The 26,827-nt window shown below is 38.8% G+C and overlaps 1 protein-coding gene across 1 annotated transcript in view; it reads right to left on the reverse strand.

Annotated features, from left to right (window-relative positions):
- Nucleotides 1-26,827, reverse strand: part of TNKS (tankyrase) — a 209,828-nt gene that overhangs the window by 141,260 nt on the left and 41,741 nt on the right. The window lies entirely within an intron of this gene.

Consider the following 26,827-nt stretch of genomic DNA (forward strand, 5'->3'; position numbering starts at 1 on the left):
CACCTCTAATGTGTGAGTGCATGCCTGTGTATTTGTGTGTAGTGCTAGTCAATCAATAGTTGAGGGAATAAATATATTAAAACTAGTTCAAATAAGCACAGTTCAATTAGAAGTAACTCAAACAGTTCAAATAAATAAGGTTTTATATATGCTTGACCAGAATGGATGTGACTCTTAACCACTGTAAGTTAGCATAAATTTCAAACAGAATAGAAATATTAAATTCAAAAAATAAGTGGTTTAAATACGTTATGTGGTGTCTAACCACACCTGAGCAACTACTGTGGATAAAACCCAACATTTCATGAACAGTTTCATGATTAAGTATTCATGTACTCTGAAACATTTGGAAGGTAGTCCACATGTACGTAATAAATCCTGCTGCTTATAAAGCTCTTCCTCTTCTGTGAACGCAGAAGCCATCAAATCCATAGCTTTGTTATAACACACAAAGGAACAGTCTTACACGGAACTAAGTGCAGCTGCTAGGATGGTATGCATCTGCATCTCTTGTGCTAGCTCTGGGATAAGATAAAAAACTAGCCAAGGTCTGAGAAGATGCACAGTGGGATTTTGCGACAATTCTCTGTATTACTGCACTCTAAATGTAAACAATGAACACGATGATTTTCCAGATGTTTATAAACTGACTCAGAGTGAGGAGAATAAAATAGAAGAACCACAATGTAGAAGCACATTTACTTTCATCACAATCACTGGAGCAATTACGGTAACACTTCTTTAATTCCAAGGGGGGAAAGGTGAAGTTTTTATTAGTAAGAAAGGGTCTTCACCAAGAAGCAGACGCATGTATCAAATGTGAGGCTGCCAGCTACCAGCTTTGGTTGCTGAATGAGCACTTGCAAAAGGCAGGAAAACAAAGAGATAACAGCACCATGAAAGCAGAGCTTTTCACTGCGTGCCTCAAGAGCTTCAAAACCTACTTTAAACAAGAAATAAATACACTGATTTAACAGGGCTGGGCAATAATACGATGAGAGCTTTCCTTTCTTGGCTTAATGTGTGCAAAGGCAAAACACTGAAAGCCTCACTGCACCGCGCAACACGCACTGCCGATGCGTCTGTTCCGACTGACAGGGACATCCTAGGACATAGCAGGCTGCTCCCCAGGGCTGCTGAGATTAAATCTTGATGGCAGCAGAAGCGAAGTTCAAACCTCTGACTTTGTGGCTAGCAGCACACACTACTAACCACAAGTGCTCTGGGTGCCTCCAAAAATCACTGGCTAAAACTCTCATCTTTTACAAACTGTAAGCAGTCTTTTAACCTACAGCTTCCCTAGTCTCGTCATAGAAATCTGTCTTTGTCTTAAAGTTTAGTTGACGTTTTCTTTTGGTTTAACTGGTTTTAAGGAGATGACACATTCGTGTCAAGTATGCCACTAGAATTTGTGATTCACAGGGTTTTTCAATGGCTGATTTTCTGGAAGAGCTTTCTTTCACGGCACCTCTGAAGAGATTTGAACTGCCTGCCTACCTTTTGCTTAGCAGCAGCACAGTGTATCAATGCCACTTGCACCACCCAAGGATTCCTTGAAAATATTTAATCACCAAACAGGAAGTTATAAAAAACAAAACCAAAATTCAATAGAATTAAGAGTTTTAGGAGAAGTCAAAGTACATAATTTGCCTACAGCAGGAGTGTAAACGTATCTAACTTTTATGAAAGTTCGGGATTTGCTGGGAGAATTAAACACAAAGAGGTATGGCAATCCCAAAGTCTAACAATCCATGCCAGCTAGTAGTAATTTAAAAGTACATTAAAATGTAGGCCCTGCTTGAACTAACTCACTCACTCCATGCTATGCTCTAAGGCAAGAACCTGCCAACATTTTCTGTAAAGGGCCAGATAGTAACTACGTTAGGCAATGTGGGCCCTCTGGTCAGTCTCAACTACTCATCTCAGCCTCTGCGCCAGCATTACAGCACAAGCACAGCTACGACAATACATAAACAAATTAGTGTGGCTGTACCACACCAAGAAATATTTAAATACCAGTGCTGCCAATTCAAATGTCATTTAATTTTCACATTAAAATATTGCTCTTTTTATTCTTTTGACCATTTACAAATGTAAAAATAACTTGCATGCCAACTAAAAACAGGTGGTGGAATGGGTGTTGCCCATTAACAAGAGTTTGCCAACCCTGACCTTGGACACTGACATAAAATGGGTAGCCACGGACCAGTCTTGGTCCCACAACTATGTGAAATACAGTTCCCTGAAATAAAACAAAAACTGAGAGTAAACATGTACAACTATGTATGTCTATCTACAATTATATTTTCCAGAACTTCATTTTTAGTCTTACAAAATTACCATATATATTCGAGTATAAGCCAACCCGAATATCAGCCGAGGCACTTAATGTTACCACAAAAAATGCATTAAAAATATGCTGAAAAACTCAGCTTATACACGAATATATACGGCAGTCTTCTGCTAGTTAATGGGGAAAACAAAGCTGGTCCGTTACCACAGTTTGACAACCACTGACAAGGCACAAGTGAAATTCTCTGGGTCTCTAACCTCAGGTCCACACAATCTCTAAGGCAGGCCTCAAATCCCTGATAAATCTTTTAAAGGTACAGGCAAAGACCTGAAATCTTTTACATCTTTGGGGAAAAGTAAAAAACTTGCTTTAAGAGAATTTTTTCTTCCCCCAACCATCCAAATAAAATTAGGAGGGGCGGGGAGGGGTTTCATTTATCTAAATATGTTAACAAAAGAAAACAAAGCTAAAAGTTGAGACCATATTCAAATCAAAGTCATAGGGTCCTTTCTAAAGAGTTTGAAACTACTTCCCAAACAATTCTTCAAACTAAACTTCATTCTAAGGTACCTTCAGATTTCTGTGTATCACATTGCTCTCTATGGGACATTGTGAGACGGTTTTCCTACTGCAGAAGAATGACAAATTCTGGAGACACAACTAACCACCACCACCTTCACCAAGGTCAGTGCAGACTTTCAGCTGTGGCACTTAGAGACTCTCAATGCTGGATTCTTCAAAACTAGCTTTCACAGTTCTGAGCCATCAAAGGGAATAGTAAAATGTGCATACTAACACATAACAAAATTACAAATGTTTCTTGTAAAATCAATATACATTGGCAGCACACCGAGTCTTTGAAAAGTCATACAAATATCCGAAGCGAAAGTCCTCACATATACAATCTACCAATGCAACGTAAGGGTAAAAGGAAAACAAGACACTAGAACTGAATCGCACTAAGCACATAACTTTAAGACTACTATTGCTTTGAAATCTCTTTAGCCAAAAGGGGCACCATCAAATCTCAAATCCGAACACATTGGCTGTTTCTAATTTATACTCATATCAAACCAAACTCCTGTCATTGAGTAGATGCAGACTCAAAGCGACCCAATAAGGGCGGGTAGAACTATTCCTGTGGCTTTCGAGACTAACTCTTTATGGGAGTAACAAGCCCAATCCTTTCTCCTGAGAAGCAGCTGATGGTTTTAATCTGCTGACCTTGGTGTTAGCAGCTCAATGTGTAATAACCACTATGTCACCAGGGCCTCTATGTTCTTATACTGGTGCATATCAAATTCATTATCTCCTTTAAGGGAAGAGGGATGTTGAAAATACAGCAGCTGGCATAACAATAAAGAGTATGGTCCAACTAATTACCAAAGTCAATTCCAATTCATGTTAACCCACGTGTGTAAAAGAGGTAGTACTATGATTTACAGGATTATTAATGGCTGATTTTTCAGAAGTAGATAATCAGGATTTGGGTCTGAGGCACATCTGATGGACTCAAACTTTCATTCGAATATTTCAGTTAGCAGTGAATTACATTAATCCTTTCCACGTCCAAGGAAAATAATCACACTATTCAACACATCATTTTCATAAGAGCTTGCTGCAAGACAGAGAACTGTGATTTTGCCATTACTGATGCATGGCAATGCTGCTGAATGGCAAGGTCAGTGTTTCATACCTATCAGTCACTGTGTGGGAAAAGGATGACAAACTGTTTTAAAGTTAATTATGTGATATATCCTAAGTTTATATACATTCAGACAAGTCCTTCTATAGTTGTATGTACAATGATATAATTCTAAATAGCAGTATGCTACAATAACAATATATTAGGAGGCTTTAGAAAAAAGCCTCTTTTTTGCCACTCTTCCAAGAATTTTTTGAAGCATCTTTATATATGTATATCCCCAATTCTCACTTATAGACAAAGATTAAGTTGTAATGTAAAAATCGTCATTATTAGAAAATGGAGGATGACCACATCAAATCACAAAGCGGAGGGTAATTTTCATTATACAAATGCCAGATCACTGAGAATCAGAGTTGAGTCAAGTTGCAAGACAACTTTAACCATCACAGCAGCATTCCTATCACTGCACCTGTTAGCATTCATTCCTGCAAGATGTATATAATTTAGGCACAAATAGTTGTAAAACAGATTTTTTACTATCATCATATTTATCAAGTTAAAAAATAGTGGATAAATTTAGAGTAGATAGACGTTTTATACATTGTTTTAAAGTAATTTATATTTTCCTTAAGATACACTCAACTTGTAAAGGCAGAAAAGTAGCATAATTCATATATTTTATTTTTTTACTCATCAAGAATTGATTTACCATTAATAATAAACATGACCATTCATGTAACTACTAATAAGCGTTAATGAATTTGAATTATAATTTAAATGGCAAAATTTTGTGGTTTCAATAATGGCAAAGTAGGTTATGTAGACTAATCTTTGGGTTATAAACCATAAACAGAACTAAATTTAAAGAATAATTTTTAAAAACTTTTCAAAATCATCTAAGATCTGATGCTGTTGCCATTGTTCGGAGCACTCAGTTAATTCTGACTCAGGGTGATTCTATATGACAAAATCGTACTATCCCATAGGGTTTCCATGATTAAAGCCTTGATATGAATAGATTGCTAGGTCTTTTCACAATGCCCAGTGAGTACAAAATGTCAACCTTTCAGTTCACGGCCCACTGTTCAACCACTGCGATACCAAAGCTCATCAAGAACTTAATGAGACCTTCAAAAACTGAATGGCAAAAGGAATCCAGAAAAGTAAACATGTATAGTAGTTGCTTTTTTTCTGAAGGCAATTACTGATCCAGAAAAAATATAAGATGTTCTTTCAGTGATCTGTGCGGCAAAGGGAATAACAATTAAAGCCTAGAGCACCCTAAACATACGGGTTCTATAAAACCCTCCTCACTCAATAAGAGCTCCAACCTCAGGATGATGATGATAAATGTTCTTTCAGTGATCTGTGCGGCAAAGGGAATAACAATTAAAGCCTAGAGCACCCTAAACATACAGGTTCTATAAAACCCTCCTCACTCACTAAGAGCTCTAACCTCAGGATGATGATGATAAGACGATTGAAGAGACTAAAAGCCCAAAACCAAAAATACTGAATCCACTATGGTGGTTAGATTTTTTTATAAACTTGAACCTTTCTAAGAGTACAGGGTTGGAGTCCAACCTGTTAATCTAGTGATACCTCTTTGTGGGTGTGACCTTTTCTATAAGAGACACTGGGAACTTTTCTTGCTTCCTCTGGCCCTTGGCCTTCCTCTTTGCTAGGATTCTGTGTCTACCTATGGGGACAGCTCCATGTGGGCTGCTATCCCTAGAAGCCAACATTCAAGCTGTTGGCGCCCTGTCACATTTCCACCAACCTTGGATTCACATGACTCTGCACCCAGCAGCCTGTGATCTCCCTGCATCCATCCCATTCACCTTTCTGAACCATTGCCGTTCACCTAAGTAAGTCTGAAGAGGGTCAGCTAGCATTGGAGCATGGACTTGAGTTAGACTGGCCTGGGACGCCTTCTTGATAAAAAGTTATTTCATATGTGAGTGCTGCTGGTTTTATTTCTCTGAACAATCTAGTCTAACATACCCATTTTAACTCTACAGATGCAAAGTAGAACTACTTCTTAGGGTTTCTGAAACTGTAAATCTTTACAGGATCAAGACAGCCTCATATTTCGCCAACACAGTGACTGGTGGGTTTGAACCATCGACCTTGTGGTAAGTGACCCAATATTTAAAGTACCAGCAGGGCTCCTGACCTAGCTCTAGCACCGATCCATGCTTTGGTCAAAATGGTGAGTACCCAGGGTATGTCAAGCCTTAGCTTTGATTGAAAGTAGTTTCAAGTTGGCAGTAATACCAAAGAATCAAGCAGATGTATAAGCCCATTCCCACCATGAACGGTACCTTCATCTGAGTTCTGAAATTATTGCTTCAAATAAATACATAATAAAAGGTTTGGCTCATAGCAAAGATAACTAGCACATAACTAACCAAATTACAGAAGTAAAGACAAGCAGTGAGCGAGAACTAGCTGGCTGAAAAAATACCAGATAAAAGAATTCGAGATTAAAAAAAACTCGATTATGTTTAATATAAAATAAGCTAGAAAAGGGATGAAGTACAAATTTTAAAAGAACCGAAAACCTCTAGAAATAGAAATAAAATAAGTGACTTAAAAATAGAGATTCTGTGGGAATGATGGGGGCAACAAATGTATAGATGTGCTTTGCACAATTGATCTATGTATTGTGATGAATTGTATGAGCCCCAATAAATTGATTTAAAAAAAAATAGAGATTCTGGTCTCCAGCCATGACAAAGTAATCTGTACGGTGTTGCAATAAACTACTTAATCCTGTCCTTCTTATTATGAGGGGGTACCCCCATAAAACAAATGCTCAGTTGTTTTTTTTGATGTGAGGGAGATAGTGCATTTGGAGTTCTTTCCACCAGGTCAGACTGTTAACCAAGCTTTCTATTTAGAGGCTGTGAAAATACTGACAACAGTGTATGACGAAAAAAGGCATGACTTGTGGCAGACAGGCCACTACAGTGCACCTGCTCACATAGTCATTTCAGTGCACCAGTTTTTGGCAAAAAAACAAACAAACCCAAAAAACCAGTGTGCCTCTCTTGCTCCATGCACCTGACCTCACTCCGTGCAACTTCTTTTTGTTTCCACAAATGAAGAGGGACATGAAAGGAAAGCAATTTGCCAACATAGAAGAGGTGAAGAAAAAAAATGAAAGAGGTACTGTCAGCCATCCAAACAGATGAGTTTGAAAAATGTTTCCAAGAATGGAATCACAGATTTGACAAATGTATTAAGTGTAATGGAGAGAACTTTGAAGGTGATAGGTTGTTTTGTAAAAAACTTAAAATATATAGGTTTGGAAAATAAATTCCTTTGGGGGGCTGGGCTACCTCATCATATAATCTCTGTGACTGCTGTACAATAGTTGGTTAGGGCTATGCAAATAAGGTGTCAGTGACCCATCAATGAGATTTGACAACTTGCTCATGTAAATAAGGTGTATGAAACCAGTAATAGTTAAGTGCCAACTTGATTGGGTTATAATTTTTCAGTGGCTTGACAGTTACATAGTTAAATAATTTGGCAACATAGAATGATGTAGTCATCCACCATTTGTGATCTAATGCAATTATCCTACATTCTGTAACATGCCTTGTGGTAGTTAGATAATCTGATGTCAATTTGACACTATTAAGAGTGAAGGGGTGGAGTCTAGCCTGTCAATCAAGTAGCACCTTGATGACCTCATATGGAGGTGAGACAGAGATAAATAGCTCACTGGACGCCAGACACACATTCACTTCCTGTGAGACATTCCTGCTGACAAGACACATGGAGCTACGCCAGTCCTGGACCTGCAGGAGCCACGAGGAGACACTTGCGAGTCCTGAGACACTTCCACTGCCACTGGATCCATAAGACTTTCCACCCACTGGCTTGTGATCTTCCTGCACTTGGTGTCATTACATGTGTTGTGTGAGTCTGAAGAGGAATTTATAGACTGGTAACAGACATAAGCGCTAATTTCATACTAATGGACTTGATCTGGACTGGGCTGGGATGTTCTCTCAATATACAATTGCTCTTTTATATACAGCTCTTTCTTGTACACATATAAGTGTCTATGACTTTGTTTCTCTAGTCAACCCTGACTAACACAGAGACATAGCCTCTATGCCTATGGCTATGGTCCCGTTTGGTAATGAGTTGTCCATTATGTTAATGAGTCAAAATTAGGGTAGGCTATCTCTTGACTATTAGAGAGTATGATTCAAGTCACCAGTCTTACTCTAGTCAATCTTTCACAACCTTGCTCAAGGTAAGGGAAATGTCATTGAGGAGTATGGTCTGTATGAAATAGTTATGAATGCTCTAGCAAAGCTTGCCCTCCTGCTCAGGATCCTGCATCAAGATTCGATCCCCAGTTCTTGGAATTTCACCCAGAAGCTTATTGTCTGAAGTGATTCACCAGTTCCAGTAGCCTGTGAGCCAACGGCCTTTTATGCGCCTTTGGGTTCATGGGTTAGGAGATGACTCCAGCCTGGTATCTGACCCTCAAATCTGGGACTTACTTTCACCACAATGTGAGCTGCTTCCTTGATATTTCATGAGTTTGGTGAGGCAAGGCACTGAATTCCAGAACCAACACCAACCACAGGAGGGAGAGTACTCCTGTTGACAGTAGAGATGATTGGCTGTTGCAGTAATTTGGAAGAGATGGACATTTGGAAGATTGTAAACCTCTGCCTCACAAGAACTAGCTTTGCGCTAATCCTTCTGTGAAATTATTCATACATTTGATCCCCCTCCCAATCACAAATCTGGACAAAATGTATTAAGCAATTAATTGCATGCATTGGTCAACCAGCAGTGTAGATGTGATTCTTCAAAGAAGAAAACGTCACAAGATGGGCAATATAATCACTCAACTCTCTTTGTCTTGGGCTCGTTGTCAACCACTACTGCAGTCAGAGCAGAATATGGTAGTTTTGTTGAGACAAAAACCAGAATTCTAGACAGAGGAGCTGGTTAAAATCTCTAGCACGGGAAACTGGAGAGGAGGAAAGAGAGTGTCTCTCAGAAGGCCATGTAGCAGTATACAGTACTGTGATAACATGGCTGTGGGCTGGGCTACCCCTGTGCAAAGCAAGCCCCTCTGACGCTTACCAAACAGAAGTTTCTATAAGGTAGTAGCTGCTATCGGTTGATTGTATTAACAGAGCTGGTAGAGGTCAAGAAGTCTTAGAGGGAAGAGTTGTGCTCAGTGAAATTAGAATTCTGGCTTCTAGGGAGTAAAGAACACCCGTTTCTTTTGAAGTAATTTTTTCTCAGTCTTTTCCTTCTCTCATTCCTAGCAGATTACAATATTTGGAAACGCAACTATGACACCTTTTAGTAGCTTGAAAGAGATGAGGGAAGAACAAGTCATCCATAATTAATTTACTTTAGAAAATATTAACCATTGTTCACACCTCTTCACTCACATCAAGCTTTCATACACCATATATTCAGACACAGCAAATCACAAAATCGTCATACTCCTGCTATTGAAATATTTGTGGAAAAAATATTTAAGTTACATTAAAATTTTTCTGCTATTCTTTTAGAGTAAAAGCCTTTTCTTGACGGTTTGTAACAGTAGTCTTTCTGTGAAACTAATTTCACTTAGCATAATGTTTATCCATACTTTGAGGTGGGAGAGGAAGGAAGGGCAAACTAAACTGAGGACAGGCACATATTAACTTGAGTGTATGGGATGGTCAGACACATACGAGGGAGGTCAGCAAAGTACGATGGGGACAAGAGAAGCCACGGGAGGAGTGTAAGAGTTACAGTCAGTACAGTCACAGAAGTAAATGCTGCCAGCTACACAATCCTGCAATAATGGTGACCTAACAAGCAGGTACACGGATAGGCATGCAGGTGACCTGGATGAGGCTCACAAGAGTGGGACAAAATCCATGAATATATGTTCATAACCTCTGTTGACAGGAGGATAGGGAGATGCTTCAAAAGTTCATGGAAAATGAAATTAAAAGATAATGGGATTTTCCCTACAAACTTTCTGAAGCGCCCCCCCCCACCCCCCCCCCCCCCCCCCGCCATATTTCTAAATGTGTACTTACCCATGTGGCATGCACATCACGAATGCCATGCACTATGCAGGAGGAGAGCTATGAAAATGCCGTAGCTGTGACCAAACACTTTGAGGGAGCGAGTCACTGGGCCACACAGGGCACTATGCGTCAAAATGGACTCAATGTCCGTGAGTATGGGTTGGCATTACTATGATTATTTCTTATCAAATTCAGAAAATTTCAGGCTTGGCATAAAACTGAAATAATTTATGACATGAGGTTTCTTTCTTTATTGCTTTCTTTCAATTTCTTATTAAGTCTTTTCTGTGCTGTTATACCCCAGGGCAGGATATGAAATGAAGCAACTCACGATACGGTGTACATGCTTTATTCAGGATTTTGCTTACACTTTGTTGAACAAGGCAAAGCCTAACCCTGTCCTCATTTAAAAAAGAGATTTATCAGACCTAAATAATTTAAAAATGAAAATAATAGCAGATAACAGTTTTTCAAAGCTTGGGGGCGGGGAAAGCAAAATGTTTGATTACACTTAAAAGCTATCTAATATGAGTAGCTGAAGAGAGAGTGTGAGTGAGAAAAACTCTTTAAAATCTTTATCTCCAATCTGGGACTGTCCCTGAAATGTTAGTTACCATGGACCTGTGCAATATAAAGTTGCAATACTCAAGCATTCCAGATAACATAATTAGGCAAAATGAGGATTATCTATATAGTCGCATGAGCCACTGTCATAAATGCCCATCAATACACCATCAAACTTCATTCATAATACATTACAAAACCCACCGCTTTGGGGAAGCTTTGTTGTTAACCTAAAAGTAAATTGAAGAGACTGACTTGAGCAGTAAGCGCAAATGTATGTTTTTTTAACTGTGTATTTTTGGTTATGGCTATGTTTTACCTTTTCCTTTTTCCCTTAATTTAAGTATTTTTGAGTTGTCTCTTTAGGCCTTAGGAAAATGAAGACAGCCAGATATGTTTTTCTATAAAGTCAACTTAAATTACAATCAAGAAATATGCAATTCAATATAGTCTATAAATTTATATTCTGTAAATTTACTACGACTATCAAGAATTCCTACCAAAGCATCCCACAATCTACCAGGTAAGGCACCAATAGTCTAACTTTCTTGAAAGCAGGCTGAACACAAGTGGGCAAGGCATCAAGATAACAGTGCTCAGTGTCAGCAGGGATTGGCCCAGAAGGGAAATTACCATCGTTCTGGGCTCTGCTTTCTCTTCCTAAGGATACAAGTAGAGGAACTTGCCAACATTTGCTTTTTCTGAAAATGCTGCATTGAGACGTGTCTAAAAGCTCCCAATTCTGTTTTTATATGGAAACTTGATGTTAAAAATGCAGGAGGGAGGCATTCTGGCAGGAAAAGGGAGAGAAGATAATAGTGAAACAAAACTAAGGGAATAAAATTCTCATGGGTTTGCTGAATTTCCAGCAATTCTTTGCAACAAGGAAGACATAAGTGACTTTTCCTCAACCAGTTCATTTAAGGAATGACGTATGAATAGATCGTGTGTAACACTGAATTGTGAGACTTATACTTATCCTATAAGAAGGTGTGGTTTTTTCCAGTAGTTTCCACAGTAATTAAAGCCTATACATGTATTTAATTAAAAGCAGAAATCATCTAAATGGTCTAAAATAGTTGACTGATTAACAATAATCATTATGCCCACATAATTATTGACAGCCTTAAAAATAACATTAGAAAAAAATACTCACAATTAAATATATTCATAATATATAAAGCAAAAGTGAAAAGGCACAACAGTATATTTAGATTGATCACATTTTATGTAAAAAAATCTTCAAGAACAGGTTTTTGAAACTCTCAAAATATTCTGCAATGATTAAAGTTTCTATATTTGGACTCTCCAATAACCAATCGTCAGATACAGCTTTTAAGCACTTAAAATGTGGCCAGTGTAACTGAGGAACAGAAGTTTTCGTTACAGCAAATTATTTTTCATTGAATCGCTGCCGTATTGGACATGATAGGTCTCAAAGAACAGAAACTAAGGTGTAATAATTGGTGTATCAGAGTGCTTTCTAGTTGATCACTAGTGAACATCTAGACATTTTAATAATACTTCTTAAAAAATACAACTAAACTGCTGTTGACCCTCAATGCTCTATTTAAAAGAAAATTAAAGATGACAAAAATATATCACAGGCAATCCAATACTCATTCTACTTCTATCTTCCCAGCAGTTTGCTTAGCACACAGATTGAAAAGGCTGACCGCGTTCTGAAAGGAGGCTTACTCACAAAGTGGGGTGCTTCCCTGGCATTGGTCTGAAGAGCTATGCTTGCTGACCTATGGAGCGAAAGCTGAATGTCTTCTGGCTCATGCTACTGGTGCAGTAGAACACCTTTTGGACATTTAATGGCAGTGCTAACAGGGCTGTATAACCCAAACAGGGCAAAGGTCTAGGGGCTGTGTGGCTGAGGCCATGGGCCACAGAAATATATGTCTTAACAGGGACTGAAAGAACTAAGAAAACCTCTAACCTCTACTTGCAATATTAGCAGAGTATATGGGGAAAATATTGAATGAAATAGAAAGCATCAAAAGAAGAAGGAAAGAACACACACTCACTGTATCAAAAAGAACTGGGTAACAGCCCATCATTTCAAGAGGTAGTATAGTACCGAAGGAAGAAATCCATGCTGCGCTGAAAACATAACCCCAAACAAAGCTCCAGGAATTGATGGAATACCAATTGAAATGTCTCAAGAAGCTGAAGAAGCACTGGGAGCACTCAATCAACTATGCCAAGAAATTTCAAAGATAGCTATTTGGCCAACTGACTGGAAGAGATTCATATTTATACCCATTCCAAAGAAAGGTGACTCAACACCTTTTATATAGAACACTATCCTTAATATTAAATGCAAGTAAAATTTTCCTAACAATCACCCACCAACAGTTGCAACAATACATTACCAGGGAACTACCGGAGAATCTGCTCAGACTCAGAAAACGGATTCAGGGATGTCATTGCTGATGTCAGACAGATGTTGAATAAAAGCAGAGAAAACAGAAAGAGGTTTGGTTGTGTTTCATTGACTATGCAAACGCATTCGACTGTGTGGAACATAAATTATGGATGGCTTTGAGTAGCATGGCAATTCTAGATTACTTCATTGTGCTTATATAGAACCTGTACATGGAACAAGGGGCAGTTAGTTTTGCTAACAGAAAAGGGTCCTGCTGCATAGTTCCATATCAGGAAAGGCGTACATCAGGGTAGTAGACTCTCCTTACACTTATTCAATCTGCATGCTGAACAAATAATCAGAGTCTAAATTATATAAGGAAGACAGCAGTATCAGAATTGAAGGAAGCTTATTATTATTAACAAGCTGTGAAATGCAGATCACATAACCTTGGTTGCCAAATTTGAGAACTTGAAGCACTTGCCGATGAAGACCAAGGAGCATGCAGCATTCAGTATCGATTACAGCTCAATGTAAAAAAAAAAAAAATCAAAATCCTCACAACTGGACCAATAGGTAACATCATGTTAAACAGATACAAGATTTAAGTTCTCAAAAATTTCATCTTACTTGTATCCACAATCAATACTCATGGAAGCAGCAGGCAGAGGTAAAAAGATGTGTTGCATTATATAAATCTGCTGCCCAAAATCTCTTTAAAGTTCTGAAAAGCAAGGATGGTAGTTTGAGGACTACGGTATACCTGCCCAAGCCATGGTATTTTTAAGTGCTTCATATGCATGTTGAGATAAGTTTATTGTGCCAGCCTGGCTGATAAACGCAGGTGGGATTGACTGAGGGGTGGAGAGATGGATAGCTTGGTGAGCCTTGCCTTTCTTGTCTCTCGCTCTGTGATCATCGGACCAGTGTGCGGCTGCCTTGCTTGTTCTATGCCTCAATTTAAAGGCTACAGAGCCTGTGGGACACCTAGCCTGTGGACTGTGTTGCTGTAAGTTGAGGTCCCTTTAAGACTTCTCTGGAGCTGGGGACTGGCGGTTGGTGACCTGCCTTGTGATTGGCTGCTGTGCTGACATAGCCTAGCTCTCTCTACAAATAAAGGAAGATCTGGCATCAGATAGATACTTGAAGGACTGCTAGTCTCTCAACTTTCTCTCACGGACGTGAGTTGCACTAAGCCATTTATAGTGCCTTCTAATTTAAATGTTTATTTCTTGTATTGTATATTTATCTGTATATGATTTAACAGTTCATTTCTCGTTATATATCTAATTATCTTTATAAATAAATATATTATATTATCAGGAATTTGGTTTTATCTCTCTAGAGAACCCTGTCTAACACACATGTGAAGGTTGGAAAATGAACAAGTAAGGCCAACAAAAAAATCAATGCAATGGATTGTGGTGCTGGCAAAGAATATTGAAAGTGCCACATACTACCAGAAGAACAAACAGATCTGTCTCAGAAAAGTATAGCGGGAATGTTCCTAAAAGACAAGGCTGGTGAGACTTCATCTCCTGTAATTTGGACTTGTCAGAAGAGACCAGTTCCTGGAGACCGATATTATGCTTAGTAAAGTGGAGGGGCAACAAAGCCAGCCCTCGAGATGGACTGACACAGTGGCAGGAACAATTGGCTTAGAAATAACAATTGTAAGGATAGCGCAGCACCTTTGTCTGTTGTAGACAGGATGCTATGAGTTGGGAAGATGCAGTGGCACCTAACAACAAAAAAAGGCACTAAGTGATGGTCTTAGCCTAAGAGCTGTATCTTATACCCTGCACATTTCTTAGGCTGAATTGTAACCTGCTAACTTCCCTAACAGAGGGGGCTTTGAGAAAATTGTGACCAATGAAAAGATAATGGAACTTTTTCATCTACTTTTTGAAGCCCTCTCAGAAGCTCACACTCATGATTTTTGTCTGAGTTCTGTGTGGCTACTGCAACGGATTCGAGAACTACGAGGAAGTCGGGTGCTGTGGGAGAACGGGTGCTGGGAGAACTGGTAAAGGAAGTCATATCGAACCATTGCTTCACAGGACTCAGCCTGGGGCTAATGCTGATTCTGACTCTTCCTCCCCACTGGGCATGTCAGTTAGTCACACTCCCCATGCCATTCTTTTGGTAACTGACATGGAAACAGAATGGCAAGGGGAAGGAATATATTTATCTACATAGCAAGAATATAAAATGAGTGCCAAGAAAACTACAAGGCAAATGTTACTTTAAAAATTAGTTATATAAAACTTAGGCAAATTTTAGTATGCAGATTATCCTATTTAATTTTTATTACAGAGTGGTAAGGATTATTTACCACCTTAAATTCACTAACTATAGAAGGTTTGGAAGCTAACAAAATAGAAAAAAATGAATTTTGACACTTAAAAAATTTTCCATTATAACAATTTGATAATAACTCTACTGTAGCAGAACCGTTTTCACCTTAATTCACTGGGAAAATGGTAGGTAACATGAACCCGCTGCCTCATGCACAGAATATAAATAATAGTGAAATGATCTGGCTATTGGAGCTGCTTTGAAAAAGAACACTTCATTCCATCATGCATCGCTTATTCATCGCTATATATGATAAATTTACCACCATCGCTTTTTTTCTTTCTTCTCCTTCCCTCCCAGCCTCTTAGCTCCTGAGTTCATGAGTTTCATCTAAAACAGCAGTTCTCAACCTGCGGATCGCGACCCCTTTGGGGGTCGAACAACCCTTTCACAGGGGTCACTCGATTCATAACAGTAGCAAAATGACAATGATGAAGTAGCAACGAAAATAATGTTATGGTTGGGGGTCCCCACCACATGAGGACCTGTATGAAAGGGTTGCGGCCTTAGGAAGGTGGAGAACCAATGATCTAAAAGTAACAGCACAACTTTTAGACTATCCACCCTTTCTAAAAATTCCATTATAGCCAATTTCAATGAATGATGGAAATTAACATTTAACAACCTATCCCAATGAAAACTACTGACTTGAAAATGGCAGATAAGCTAAAGTAATTTTTATCTGACTATAAAACATTTTACATTTGTATATGGATTTGGGAGTATGTGAAATATTGCAAAATACCACTATGACAATTTTTTTTACATGCTGCTGAATGAAAATTAAAACCGTATACCACATCTACAAAAATACATGCCTCATGAGGGAAAGGAACTGCTAATTAACAAACACAGAAGGCACATGTTATTCATGTAAAAATATAGGATGATGGTTAAGATCATGAGTCAACTTACAAGGCCTTGACTCTCAGTGGGGACATAGTTTGGCAATAATATAATATTTCCTATGATGAAATATAATAAATCATCGCCATAAGGAAATGTGTATCAAGAAGCAAATTAAAAAGGACTAATTAAAAAGGATTTTCCTTTAGATAGATAATTACTTTTGTATATATACTGCATCCAATATATCTTTCTGTGGAAGCTCTCGGAGGACCCCTGGTAGAGCAGTGAACTGTTCGGGGCTGCTAACCTCAAGGTCAGTAGCTCGAAACTCATCGACAGTTCTGTGCGAGAAAGACTATACAAAGTTATAGTGTCTTAAACCCACAGGTTTCTTAAATTCTGTCCTATAGGGGTGCTAAGAGTCAGAATCAACTTCATGGCAGAAAGGTTTGCTTTGGTCAAGTTCTCAGGCTTCTTGTATGAGCGAAACCCTGCAGCTGGCTTGTTGTCCTCTAACATGGTTCTTCAGAATGCAGCCAACAGACAGCCATGTTGACTGCCCATCATGGATTTGCTAACCTCGAAAGCAGCAGTTCTCAATCTGTGGGTCGTGACCCCTTCGGGGTCGAACGACCCTTTCACAGGGGTCGCTCGATTCATAACAACAGCAAATTTTCAGTTATGAAGTAGCAATGAAAACAATTTTATAGTTGGGGGTCACCACCACATGAGGAACTGTATGAAAGGGCCGCAGCATTAGGAAGGTTGGGAACCACTACTCTAAAGCCTTTAACAGCCTGCCATCTTACCTACTGATCTTGAATATCAATACTGCTTCAAACAGCAGCTTGCCAGCTGACCTGCAAATCTTGAGTGTTCCAGCCTCTGTGCCCACTTGCATCATGAGAAGCCTCCAATCTGACAAGTGGCCCACAGACTTGGGATCTGCCAGCATCTAATCATGTGTTCAAGGGCTGTCAGAACAAACAAATGTGTCTTGGAAGAAGTACAGTCAGAATGCTCCTTAGAAGTGAGGATGGAAAGGCTTCTTCTCTCGTACTTTGGACTATTTTCAAGAGAAATTGATCCCTGGAAAGGGTAGCTTGGTAGAGCAGAAGGTCAGCAAAAAGGACCTTCAACAAGATGAACTGACACGGTGGCTGTAAGAATGGGCTCACACCTAACAACTCTGAGGACAGCACAGGAGCAGGGAGGGCTTTGTTCTTTTGCACACTAGGTTGCAATGAGTCAGGATCTACTGGATGGCACCTGACAATATCTATGTGAGCCCATTTTCTGGAGATAAGGCAGTCAACCAATTAATATCCTTCTGGAAATCAATCAATCAATCCATATCTCTGTATACACAAACAAACCAACACAAGAGCTTCACAGCCACCACTCCTTTGTCAGTTTGTCATAGCTCTGGCACTGGAAACTAAGCCACCATAACTTCATATACCAGCAGCAGCATCAATGGAGGACAGGTTTCCGCAGAGCTTTCAGCTAAGACAGACTAGGAAGAATACGTATGCACCCACTTCTGAGAGAGGAGCCACTGGAAATCTTACGAATAGAGACCAGATCAAACTATAGCGTGGATAAGGTAAAGGTCCCCAGTGAAATTCTCCTATGACATTCCTTGCTGCCCCTCAAAGAACGAGCATGTGCATGGTTGTGCTGGGGGGTAAAATTGCTCATGAAACTTTCCTGTTCTTGTTCTTACCAATGCAGTTTGCATTTTTCTTAATTTCCCAGTATGCCGCTGTGATCATCTTGTGCTCTTGTGAATATCTGCCGCTATAACACTTAGGAATTTAAACAAAACAAATACTATCACCTTCTGAGCTGACCTTTCTGCTTTGAACTAAATTAGCCCAGAAGAATCCCTGGGAAGACCCTGTTCTAATTGGGCCTTTCCAAGGTACCCTAAAGAGACTATGTGTATTACTGAGATAGTGTCTGTAGTTGTTATTCAATGATTTCAACGTATTTGGTTTGGAATATGGCCATACATGTATAGACTAGAACCCTAATTTTTTGACTTGGCATTGTAATAAAATTTCAAATCATTAAATTTTGGCTAAAGTATCTCTATTTATTTTAGTAATTTAGTAATACAAATTTCAATCATGGAAAGTGAAAGGTATGTTGTTTCAGAATGAGAAGTGCTACACACAGAGGGAAGGGTAATAAAAATCTATACAATAAATTGGGGAAGGGTTAAAATACTGAAATTCAAAGAGGGAAAAGAGAGATTCATGAAGACATTTTATAGATTACAACCAAAAGCATTGAACACACTCAAAGGCATTTATTTCAAAAGGCACATTTATTTTAAACTTTCTAGGCTGAATTTTTTTTATCAAAAAACAGACAAAGGTCATAGAAGAATCAACCGTAACTAACCACATAGCTGTAAGTAATTCCTTCTACTCATCCTTCTAACAAAATCAATTCACCCTGTGGAAGGAAAATAAGAGAAATTACTACCCCCTAAAGTTCACCTTCTGAGAAAATTAACTGAAAAGGCTAGAGTTTATATGTCAAAGATAAAACCATCAAAAGAAAATGAAGCAATTTTTAAAAAAGAAAATGAAGCAAAATGGTACAGAAATTAAACGCAAAATATACGAGAAGTAGTGTATAGTCTTTAAAAATGGTAGTAATGTCAAAACCGGTCTGACTTCAGGGAGGCTAATGTGAATCAGGATCAGCCCAAAGCTGATCTCTCAGAAGTGAATGTCAGACGTGTCACCACTCTCCAACCCTGACAGCAATTCTGAAACTAGCTATCCCTCCCGAACACTGTACTTCTCTTCTGGATTCCATAAGCTACTGCAATGGCCACACAGAACTCATTAAGGGTCTCACTAAGTAAGCTATAGGGTACAATTTGGGAGATAATCAGGGAATATGTAGGCAAAGCCTCCTTTCTTGAGTGCAAGACAGCTCTCAGTTCCCTCAGAACAGACCCCTGTGGGCCTTTCCAGACGAGTTCCTCTTGGCCCTGCTGTCTATCACTGCTGCCTCTGGTGATGGGCCTCTTCCTATCGTTAGTCCTATGGCCCTTGACCCATGTTACTGCACTTTTAGAGCTCAGCCGCCGTACCATGAGTCAGAATTGGAATCAACTCCAAGACAATGAGTTGCCTTCTCTCTCTCTCTCTCTCTGCTTCCTTCTAGTTCTCTTCCTCTTTCTTTCTCAAAAACCTCTGTGGGAGTGGCTGCTTATACACACAATTCTTTATTAATTTCAAGGCAAGGATACTCCCAGGGAGGACCACAAACTTACCAATCTCCTCTTGACAGACCACGAGATGCTTTATTTGCATAGTAGGCAACAGATGGTTTTATTTACATAGTCTATCAACCAATCCCTGCAAGATATATACCCATCACAGGGCAGGCTGCAGCAAAGGACCAGTCAAAAAAGTACCAAACCAAGCAACTAATACCTCATCCAGAAAATGTCAGTCAAGAGTAACAGACCTTTAGGGGTAGAAAAAAGGGCAAAGGTCACTAACTCTCCAGGGTTTGTGGGGAAAATCTCTCAAGTTGCTTTTCCACAGAACCAAAACAAAAGGCCAAATACCAAAACACAGTAGTGCTCCAGGCAATTTTGATTCACAGTGACCCTATACAGGGTTTTTAAGATAGAAAATCTGGCCCGGGCAGATAGTCTCACCTTTCTCCTACAAAATGGTTGGTGGGTTTGAACCACCAGAGCCTAATCCAGAGCACCACTAATGCTCCTTACAGGGCCACATAAAAGAACTCATTTTCCCACACATCTCTAGGGTTTTCTTATAGTCACGTGCGTTTAAAGGAAGCTGTACTTTCTTTCCTATATTGTCACCTACAAACCAAAATGACTGGGAAGAGGTGGTCCAAGGTCATAGAACAATAAACTCTCTAAAAGCTACACCCACTGTATTAGATCAAGACTTGGGTAATTGCATACTTTTCACCAACTACAGATAAATTATAATTTTCACCAACTACAAATAAAGGTAGGCTTAAAAGCAATTTACTATACTCATTAAAATACTGTACTTTTACACAAATAATGCACATTATGAGGATTTTTAAACAGCACAACCCCTTGCACATTAATCAACTGTATATACTATGCTTATTATATGTGTATGCTTGCTATTTTCATGGGTGAATTAATGTGAAAAATTCAGTAATAACATACCACAAAAGAATATATATTTTTTTAATTTTAAAGTCATTTTATTGGGGGCTCATACAACTCATCAGTCCATACATACATCAATTGTATAAAGCACATTTGTACATTTGTTACCCTCATTATTCTTTTTTTTTTTAATTATTTTATTGAGGGCTCGTACAATTCTTTTCAGTCCATACATCCATCCATTGAGTCAAGCACATATGTACACCTGTTGCCCTCATCAATCTTAAAACATTTGCCCTCCACTTCAGCCCTCAATATCATTTGCTCATTTTCCCCCTCCCTCCCCTCTCCCCCCCTCCTGAACCCTTCATAATTCATAAATTATTATAGTTTTGTCCTAAGTTACAAAGATCTTATCACACAATGCTGCTATAAAAATACCAATTTTTAATGACACAGAATTGATATTATTTTTATTCTAATCTTTTCTCACTGTCGGAGTCCATTCTGATCTGTGACCCTATCAAACAGAGTAGAAATGCACTTTCAGGTTTCCAAGGCTGTAAATCTTTACAGAAGCACAAAGCCTCATCGTTTTCCTTCAGAGCAGCTGTTAGTTGCAGTTAGTAGCTCAAAAAAAATCCACTATTACCACCGAAGTTGCCAAGGAATGCTTTCAGTTTATTTGGGTCCATAACCAACACCCATAAAAGCAGCAGTCAAGAAATAAAGCACTGTATGGCACTAGGCAAGTCTGCTTTTAAAAGTCCTCTTTAACGTGTCCCAGCAAAGATGTCACTTGAAGACCGAGGTGTGCCTGACCCATGCCATGGCTTTTTATTCCCCTCATATGCAATTGAATGCTGGACAAAGACCAACTGGCCGAAGAAGAGTATGAAATAGACAACAGGCTGCCAGAATGAACAAATCTGTGTTGGAAGATGTATACCTAGAATGCGCCTTCGAAAGGAGAACGGTGGCACTTCATCTGAAGTACTCTGGGCACGTTTCCAGGAGCAACCAATACTTGGAGAAAGATATCCTGCTTGGTAAGGAAGGTTAGCCAAAAAAAGAGGATAAAACCTCAATGAGACGAACTGACAGAGCCACTACATCAATGGGGTCAAACCGCAACCATTTTGAGGAAGATGCTGGACCTGACAGTGTTCTGTTCTGCTGTAGACATAAGCGAGGTAGATCCAACCGGAGGGCACCTAACAACCACACTTTTGCTCCAGAGCTTTTCGCCTTTCTTCCATGCAAAATAGTATCTCTAAATTTTAGTTCTTTTAGTACTAAGGTAACATTTAAAACTGCCGAAAGCAATTTTAATATTTACTTATTAATAAGAAAATGTCCATGTAACTCAAACTAGAAGCAGAAAAAGAATATGCTTTGAAGGAAATGAACATCTATGCTTAAATATATTTATAGTCTCCTTTGTTTTATTCATGACTATAAAAATCTAATGGATAGCACAGTGGCCAATACAATGTAGGCACAATGGATACTTAGCAAATAGGAATTGAAGTTTCAAATGTTTGCTACATATCCTTCATGGAAACAAAATACAATATGTCTTCAGAACAAAATCCACTCACTGGTCAAAATCTGCTTCTGACTTGAACATCTGCCTGCAGACCATTAAGAGGACATAAAAACACCTGGGACATGTGTCAGGGCTGTCCATATCTACCTTTACTACACAGTTCCCATTGTTACTCAATCAGTACTGCAATATAGGAGAAACTTAAAAATCTCCACAGGGAAACTAAATTAAAAGATAGTAGAATTTTTCCACTGACTTTTTGAAGACCCCTCCCCCACTTTTCCAGTATATTACTGAATAGCTACTATGATATGCAAAACACTACACATGGAGCCAAGGAAGTCAAATAGTACAAGCACGAGAAAAATTCTGTTTCTTACGGTATATAAGGTTTAAACAGGAGGACTTCTTAAAGTTTATGAAAATTTTTAATTCCATATTTCATGATCATATTGACATCTCCTTTTAAACAGATCAAAATTGATATCTTGACATCTCCTTTTAAACAGATCAAAATTGATACTTGGATTCTTAATGTGTAAGATGGCTCGAATAATTATCTCCCAGGATCATTATGAGGAATGAATGAGTTACTAAAACACCAAACAGTGCCTGGCAGATAATAAACAATACATGTGTTGGCATTAGAGTTAAGTAATTAAAGTGGTTTAATAACTTAATAAAGAGCAAGGGTTAACATCTATTTAGGGTTGAGTATATTGTAGATGTTCATTTAATTTTCAGTGTAGAAGGTCAATGTACAAGAAAGGCATTCTCCTTTACCCAGAAATCTGGAAGGTCTGCAAAGGCTATGCTATTAGCTTTATCTTGAAAACTGAGTAGGAATTTCCAGTGGAGAAAATGGTGATAGCCTTTAAGTACAATGTTTCTAAGGGCATCGCACATCTGGAATGATGAGAGGTTTAATTTAGTTACTTTCTACTTAAGATTATGTATCACCATTTGATTTATTCCCAAATCTTCAATTGTCACTAAAGACTTGAAATCAAATTTGTTCTCCAGGCTGACCATAAGAAGCTCTACAATATGGCTCTAATTTATCTTTCTAGAATTATAATCTCACTACATGCCAGCAGTTTACTTTCCAGGTAAATTAGATTATCTTCTACTACAGAGAAAGGTATATTTTTATTCCTCCTAGCATTTACTCCACGTTTCCTTCTCAAATATATGACAATAACTTTTTAGCCTCAAAATGTGTCTCAACTTTCTTCCTCTGCATGAAACCATCTAATTTCCTTCAAATATGCTCTTTCCTTTTGTGGAACAGTTACAGAATCTCCTGTCAACCTGAGTGAAGGGGTAGAGTCTAATCTGTCTATCAATCAGGTCACAGCCAATGAGGCCTCTGTGCAGGCATGACCTTCAGGACTCTGGGAACTCTTGTCTTCCTCCCTGGAGGTATGACACACTCTCTGCTTCACATTCCTGTTGACAAATCACATGGAGACACACTGATGGAGCAAGAGCCCTGGGGCTGGAAGTGCCATGTGGAGACCCCTGCCAGTGCTGAGATGCTTCCACCACTGCTATATCCACAAGACATGCCTCCCACTAGCCTGTGATCTTCCTGCATTCGGTGTCATTGCATGTGTTGCAAGAGTCTGGAGAGGAATTTATAGACAGGTATCAGACATATGGGCTAATACTGGACTTAGGGACTTGATCTGAACTGGGCTGGGATGTTTTCTCAATATACAAGTGCTCTTTTATATAAAGCTCTTTCTTATACACATGAGTCTCCCTGGATTTGTTTCTCTAGTCAACCTAGGCTAACACATTTATCAAAAGTTACACAGGATTTCAATATGGTACTATCTTACTGAGCAGTATATTTATCTGGTTTATCCTTCTGTGGTGGCACAATAAATGGTTAAGTGCTTGGTGGTGAACCAAAAGGTTGGCAGTTCAAACCCATCCAGTGGCTCTGTGGGATAAAAGCCTGACAATCTGCTTCTGTAAAGATTACACAAACCAGAAAATCTTCTGGGCGCAGTGCTTCTCTCTCACATGGGTTGCTAGCAGTTGGAATCACCTCAACCAGCACTCAAAACATCATCAACATCCTCCCAGCAGACACAGCTGATCATCTTTCAAATTATTCCCTATTCTATCTCAGCCAAGAGAATGCGATTGTATTTGCAAAACAAGGCACCGGTTCCTGGGATAAATCGCAACTGTTTCCAGTTCTGCTAATTTCATTCCTTGAGGAAATCTTACCAGTTCACTTCTAAGGCGCATTCTGGCTGCTGTTTATCGAAGTCAGGTCTGTTTGTTCTTCTGGCAGGCCATTAAAAAACAAAGAACCAAGAGTTCAACAGAAAGTAAATGTCTAGAAAAGAGTGAAGGCAACCTATGGACAAATGCGCCTGGTGTAAGCGATGTATGGATGTGACAAGAGTTGTAAGAGTTCCCAATAAAATGATCTTTTAATAATAATAATAAAGCCTATGCTTGCATGTAAGATTTACCAAGAAAACAAATTGGTTTCAATACAAATTTCAAGGCAGTCATGATTGCAAAGATATCATTAAATTTTGTCCGTGCAGAAAAATGCCTCCCCCTAAAAATGATCATAATATAATACTTTAGAATAGTTTGTTTTTATACTTTAATATTTATAAGGGCACCTAGCTTTCACAATGGTATTGTCTGTAAATTGAACCTGCTTTCCATTACCACAAACTCAAAAGTGGAAAAACCACTACAAATTCTGACGGTTCTGAAGCTCAGGCGTCTGGCAAAGGTCTGGCTGACCTAAAATCAAGGTTCTCAGCAGCACTGGATTCCTTACAAGTGGCTAGGGGAAAATTCATTTCCTGGCCTTTTCTAATGTCTAAGAGGATTCCTGCCTCTTGTCTTCCTTAACCATCAAGGACAGACTGCCTCCTTCTTATATCACATCATTCTGACTTCCTCGGCCTCACTTGTCCACTTTTAAGGACCTGTGAGATGGCTTTAAGCAACCCTGATGATCGAAACAGTTAAGTATCTGATCACTAACAAATAGGTTGGCGGTTTAGACACACCAAGAGGTACCTCAAAAGAAATGCTGGCAATCAGCTTCCCAAAGGTCACAATCCTCAAAATCCTAGGAAACAGCTAGGCCGCGTCCACAACACACGAGACTGAACTGAGTCAGAATCTACTTCACAGTGACTGGTGTCCTGGCGGTGCTGATTTGAATGGAGCCCACTTGCATGGGCAATCAGGGAGTCACCCCTCTGGAGAGCAGCTGCTTGTTGTTAGGTACTGCGGCGTTGGCTCCAACCCATCATGACCCCATGTCCTTGGATGGATGATAACAAGCACCCTATCTTCATCTCAGGAGCAGCTGATTAGCAATATTAATTCCCCTTTGTTAAAAGTGAAGTAACATGTTATTCACAGGGTGGGGGAATTCTGGAATTAAAGTGTACACTTTGAGGTGAGGGGCTGGGTGAAGACATTATTTCTCATACCACTTATTACATACTACTTCATATAATCAAAAAGTTTCTAAAGCACAACTATAACACATTGTATTTATATGGCACTTTGGCATCTCATATTAACTCTATAAAACTGCAGCAAACGAAAAACAAATAGAAGAGTTCGTTATTTTCACCAGATAAAAGAAACAAAGACACAGAGCAGACTCTGCCCCAAATCAAAATGCTACCATACAAGAGATCCAGGAGTGGCCTCCAAATCCCGAGTCCTATACTGCATTCACTGTTCCTAGCAGCAGACCACCATGGCCCTCAATTATTCTAACTCCATGAGCAGTCTTTCCTATGGCTGATAACTACCTCTTTCTGATAACTACTTGGTTCATTTTTATCAGCCCACGATTAAAAAACTCATTCAATTGGTCTATCACCTAATTTCTATGCACACATGCACACAACACACATGGTTTTATAAATGAATTATACTTACACTTCACTTACTAGCTCATTAGTCAATATTACCCATTTATAGCATAAGAAAAAAAAATCCACTGTGTGACAATTCCAAATATTAACAACATACATCTGGTAGTAATGAACATCAAGGTACAAGGCAAGAATACTGCTGGCTGTAGTGGTTAAAGATATTATATATATACATATATATATATACACACACACACACACACACATATACATCACATATACTCAAGTATAAGCCAAGTCTTTCAGCACATTTTTCATGTAGGTTTTTGTGGTAAAATCAGGTGCCTTGCTGATATTCAGGTGGGCTTATACTGAGTATATACGGGACATCAGCTAGGATGAGACAGGGATCTCAGTGGTTTGGCAGCTATGTAATAATGTACTTTGCCATTTATGTAATAATGCAGTCATTCTCCATTATGTGATCTGATGTAGTCACCTGCTATTTCCTTACAATATTTACTTTTCACTTAATGGCCTGGTCTTTGGACCTTAACCAAATTAATATGAAGAGTAGGTGTGTATGTATTGCATACTATAATAATTTCTTTTGCCTTAAAATGACAAACAAACAAAATCTTAACTGGGTGGATGTATTACATTTGCTTGAACAAATTAAGTTTTAACTAGTTAAAATATCACAAACCCCTTTACCTTTCTACCTTTCAGCAAAAAACAAAACAAAAAAAACCCAAAACCCCAACACATCATTTAATAACAGGGAACCTTCAAATTACCACAAAGCAAAAGCAAAACTTAGCCAAAATCCAATTATAAATTAATTAATTAAAACTCTGAATTAAGCCCAGAAAACTAGAATGAATCCTACTTGTTTTGTTTAATTAGTTCATTTAGATAGCAATTCTTTTGCCGAAAGGATCAGTTATCAGGCATCAAAGAACAAAAAATCATATCATTGTGTGCTCACCTCCCTGATACAATCGCTGAAGACAAATGGGTGCATAAGTAAATGTGGCAAAGAAAGCTGATGGTGCCCAGCTATCAAAAGATATAGCATCTGGGGTCTTAAAGGCTTCAA

This window comes from Echinops telfairi, unplaced genomic scaffold (assembly GCF_000313985.2).
Source record: "Echinops telfairi isolate 266 unplaced genomic scaffold, ASM31398v2 ScPeMD7_9;HRSCAF=40, whole genome shotgun sequence".
Classification (NCBI taxonomy): domain Eukaryota; kingdom Metazoa; phylum Chordata; class Mammalia; order Afrosoricida; family Tenrecidae; genus Echinops; species Echinops telfairi.